Genomic DNA, 5,122 nt, shown 5'->3' on the forward strand with positions numbered 1-5,122 from the left:
CAAAAGAAGCATTCTTCGTCACAACACGTCATCCTCGTCGAGGGGCCCAGGGCCCCGGATGTCCCTCCATGGTTCTCTCCAATGCCTCCATCTTGCAAGGGATTCGGGAAGCCGGCCTTGCGCCAATGCCTGCTCCTCTCATGGGGGAAAGCGACGCGATCCGTCGTGCAATATTCAACATCCTCCCCGCCGAAATGAGCAGAGCTCATTTACTCCTGGCCTCCAGCGGATGGAGAAGCTGGACTGGTCGTCGAACCGCGGTTCCACCAGGCAACTGGTTCGCATAGGAATGGATATGTCGATCGCACCCAGTAAATACCGCGGTAATGCGGCCGACCTTCCACATTTGTCGGGGATGGAAGTCATCATGAAGCAACACAAAGTCACCGATGCGAAGGTCACTCGAGTCTGAGGGAGCAGGGTGGTGGTTCGATCTGAATGCTCACAAATACTCCGTGCGCCAGTGCTTCCACAAGGAGCCCGACAATCGCTAGCGGTATTTCCACCGATGTGTTAGCTCATTTCTAGTGGACAATGTCGGTTGTTCTCCGTGACTTGGCAGAGAGGTCAGACGTCTTCCAATAAGAAAATGTGCTGGGGTCAGCGGCTCTGGTTCATTCACGTCAGAGGAGAGAAACGTCAAGGGGCAGGAATTTATCACAGCCTCGATATCCGCCAGTATAGTGCATAACTCCTCAAACGTGACGTAGCTGCTCCCAAGCACCTTCTTCAGTGGTGCCTTTGTTGAGCGCACCATCCTCTCCCAAAAGCCACCCCACCAAGCTGCTCTTTCCACAATAAATTTCCATTCAATTCCCTACTGAGCCAGGTAGTTGAGCATCTCCTGATCACGAGCCGCTCTCCACAGTCTCTTCAATTCACCAGCAGCATGATGGAAGGTTTTGGCATTGTCAGAGTAGATTGTGCGGCAAAGCCCACGCCGTGCCACAAAGCCGCGCCACAGGTGGGTGATCCGGAGACACCGGCGTAAGTTGGGGCGGAAAATTAGGCGAACGGGTTGACTTCGGCAGCACAGGGGGGCGGTCGGTGGACATTCCCTTGCTTTGGAGTGGTAGTTTTGTTGGTACATATGGCTTGAGTGGTAGTTTTGTTGGTACATATGGCTTGGGAGGCACAGGAGGCCGGTCAGTGGATCCAGGACGCTGCACTTGATCGTCAACAACGGGCTGGACGGTAAATGCCCCGAGGAGAAATCGTGACGATGCGTTCATCGCGGACATCCGGTAACGTGCCAGGTTTTCCGCTGTCGTCGAGCACCGCACGATGGAAAGTTGTCGCATGGTGTCTGAATTGGGTCCTCCATCATAGAGAGTTGGCTCAACCGGAGAAGGAGGTACTTGACTTGTCCCCTCGGTTGGCCTAGGGGCCAGGGTCCCAACCGAAACCGGCAAGGAGCCCGCGACTGAGGCAGACGCCTTCACGAGCGTCTGAACCATAACATGGCGTTCTCACAAGGTAGCCACAAGAAGCTGGGGTAACTCTCCGGTTGCGAGAGCCCCGAGGCGGCAGTGGATAACATGCCGCAGGGTCTTCGACATCCACTTGACTCCAAATTGGTGGGGGTGCAGTCCGTCACTCGCCAGCAACTCCCCGGACCACCACTCTATCTCATGGTGGGTGGCTAATCTCACATCTTTGTTGACAATTGACAGGTACCACAAATGGTGATTCAGCGCGTGGACACGAACATTAATCTCGCCCAGTGCTTGAGGGTCAAAGCACCCTTGGTAAAGGTCTGGAAGTCGTGGGGGAATGCTCAAGAAGACAGCCACGGCACCAGGTCTCGAAGAACGCAGATAATCAAGAAGTGTATGAACCTGCTCCATGCGTGCGTGGATACAGACTCCCGCAACACTTTGCGAGCCAATGACGAAGATGAAGACTTTTATGGATGGCGGCACATCGTCCAGAATATTGAGGCAGTTTTCAAGCTTGCATTTGGGTGCAAACTGATAGAAGATATATTCCTCTGGGAGAGAGTTCAGAAGATGCTTCGTGAAGGAGTCTCCAATGGTTGCAACCGTAGGTAAGCCCCCGCTGCTGTTAACGCTTGATGAAGATAAAATAGATTAAATGTATTTATGAACAAGTGTTCACCAAGAAAGTCGTAAATGTAGAAAAAGGTTTCAACAGCTGTAGAGGCTTTATTACACGTTTCAGGAAGGGACTTCCCTTGTATAAGTCTGCAGATGTAGAAATGCTATCCGTAACAGTTTTTTTTACTCATCTGCATCACCTCTATACATTGAGTGATGATTAAAAAGTTACTATCTAACCTTCTATCTCTTCAGAACCTGTTCTGTAGCTCACCTAAAATGTTTTCAGCCCATTCTTCCATTCCTTATACTGCCTGCATTGCTAGTCTGTACAGGACCGAAGCTACTACTATTGGGCTGTATGATGTTACCAGGGTTTGTGCGGGTCCTTGAAATCCTTGAAAAGCCTTGGAAGTTAAAAGTAGTGTTTTCAAGGCCTTGAAAGTCCTGGAATTTTTACAGATCCTTGAAAGTCCTTGATTCTTGTGTTTGAGAAGACAACCATTTCGTGTTTGAAAAACCACTTCCCACTTAGTGTACCCCGTGAATTCTCATTACAACTTTACAAGGAAGCCCTTGTATTTAAAACACAAAACATTTACCTGATGTTTTTGAATGCCTGGCCACACATGAATCAGTATCGGTTCCGAAGGGCATAGCTGGATCATTATCCAATCAACTCCTTTGTGTTATTCCGGTAAGAGATCAGAAGTTGCCGTCGTAGCTTGAACGTAAATTGGCGTGGTTTGTGCAGCATGTAATGTGTTTGGTTGGAATTACTGCAGTGACTGCAAGTGAGAAATAATGCCAGGAAAATGCAATTTCCTTCTGAGCAATGACAGTTATTGGCACTGATTTGTACCAGACCCGACAAATCCAAATCGGGCTAAATGCAGTCCTTGCTCAAAAACATTTGACATTGCTGCTATGGAAGAGTCGGCGCCGAAAAGTCCTCTGAAAAGCGCCAAACACGACGACAACGTGAAGGCGGCATTGTAACCCCATCAAGAACTTCATGGAGCCCTCTGTAAATGAATCGTCCATGAGCCCAACATCTGTGGATCCAGTGCCATCACAGTTGTCGGACTTGGACAGTGTGTGCAAGACGCATGATTTAGTGACTAATGCAGAGATTCTGTAGACACTAAAAGTTACTGCATCGCACTATTCCTACAAGTCCTGTTCACAGACAAGTGACTTGTTCAGAAGAATGCTTCCCGACAGCGAAGTCGCTCGAGCCTTCTCCTGCGGAGAGCAGAAGCCTTTGTTTGTCGTGTGCCATGGTCTCAGACCTTTTATCTTATCTTCTCTCCAGCGAGAGGTAGATTTATGCGACTATTATGTTGTCCTCTTCGATGAGTCCCTGAATGACTACTTTCAACAGAAACAGATGGATGTTCTCATAAAGAACTGGGATGCGTCGCACAAGGTCGCCACGTGATATTGCACGTCCATGTTTATGGGCCATTCAAAGTCGCAAGACATTGAAGAGAAACTGCTGAGTGCCCTGGAGCCTCTGCTGTTGGAGAAGATCGTCCAACTGTCAATGAATCGACCGAATGTCAACTTGAAGGCTTTCAGAGGTCTGCAAGAACACCTGCAGCTGAATTATCGGATCCAGTATTTAGATCTAGGCAGCTGTGGCTTGCACACAGTACACAATGCTTACAAAGCAGGCGTCACATGCACAGACAGCAAGTGGGGACTAGATGGCCTGCTCTTAAGCCTAAACACATTGTTTCAGGACGCCCCAGCACGAAGGCAGGACTTTATAACTGTAACCAAGCAGACACTGTTTGCGTGCCAGTTAGTTGCACATTGATGGGTCGAGAATGTTCCAGTTATTGAACGTGCTTTGCTTCTTTGGCCTGATCTAAAGAAGTATGTGGAATCCGCAAGAAAGAAAGAAGTGAATCTTCCAAAATGTGCTTCCTTTCAATGCCTGTCTGACTTTTGTGATGATCCATTAGTGCTGGCAAAGCTTAACTTTGCTCTTGGGGTTGCCATGTGATGCTTCGGCCTTTTCTCGTGGATTAGCAGACCGACCAGCCACTGGTATTCTTCCTTTCAAAAGACCTTGAAAGTGTGGTGAGAAAGCTTATAACACAATTTTAAAGTGCTCAGTTCTGCGCTTGGCAACAGGCATCACCAGCATGCTGAAGATTGGCATGGGTGATCCAAACAACCACACCCCACTTGAGAAAGTGGACATCAACCATGCGGTTGAACAGATTCTGAAAAGGTTCAAAGTAAGTGCAAAAGATGCATTTACATTTAGGATACAATCTAAGCAATTCCTTGTTGCTGTAACAAAGAAGATACTTGAGAAGAGCCCACTGTGATTATGCATACTAGTAGGGGGCCTTACTTCACTAGACCCCAGGCAAATGCACTCAAAGCCAGATGAGTGTCTGGAAGGCATCAAAAAAGTTTTGAACTCGCTCATTCCGACAAAAATGATCAGTGATCATCAAAGAGATACTGTGCTGTTGCAAAATCAAAGGCACGACTTGCAACTGCTTGAAGAAACTTCGGACACCTTGGACAAGTTTTTCTATGACCTCCTGAAGATCAGTTCGTCCTAGAGTAAACTGTGAGAAGTCGTTAAACTTCTGCTTGTCCTCAGTCATGGTCAAGCAAGTGTTGAGGGAGGATTCAGTGTCAATCGCCAGGTCGCTGTGGAAAACATGAAAGAAATTTCCTACGTCTCGCAACGAATTGTATGTGACGCTGTAAACGAGGCAGGTGGCATCCTTAGTGTGCAAATTATGAAGGAACTGAGGACATTCGTGGCCTCTACAAGGCAGAATTAACATGCTTTTCTAGAAGCCAAGAAAAAGCGGGAGCTTGAAGGTGCAAGGCAGGTGAAAAGGTGCTGCATTGACGAAGAAGTTGAAAGATTGAGAAAGAAGAAGAAACTGGTAGTAGCTGTTGCTGAATTGACGGGTTCAGCAGACACTTTTGCAGAGAAGGCAGAAGCCACGAGTGACCTTGCATGGATCATGAAATCCAACATCCTAAGGAAGGCTGCCAAAAGCAAGGCACAGGAAATTCTGAACATCAAC

At 48.0% G+C, this 5,122-nt stretch overlaps 1 pseudogene; it reads left to right on the forward strand.

The window, feature by feature from the left end:
- The first annotated feature begins 1,682 nt into the window (after positions 1-1,682).
- LOC120850729 lies at positions 1,683-4,870 on the forward strand (annotated as a pseudogene).
- Positions 4,871-5,122: the final 252 nt, after the last annotated feature.

This window comes from Ixodes scapularis, unplaced genomic scaffold (genome assembly GCF_016920785.2).
Source record: "Ixodes scapularis isolate PalLabHiFi unplaced genomic scaffold, ASM1692078v2 PGA_scaffold1__304_contigs__length_218370807, whole genome shotgun sequence".
NCBI lineage: Eukaryota > Metazoa > Arthropoda > Arachnida > Ixodida > Ixodidae > Ixodes > Ixodes scapularis.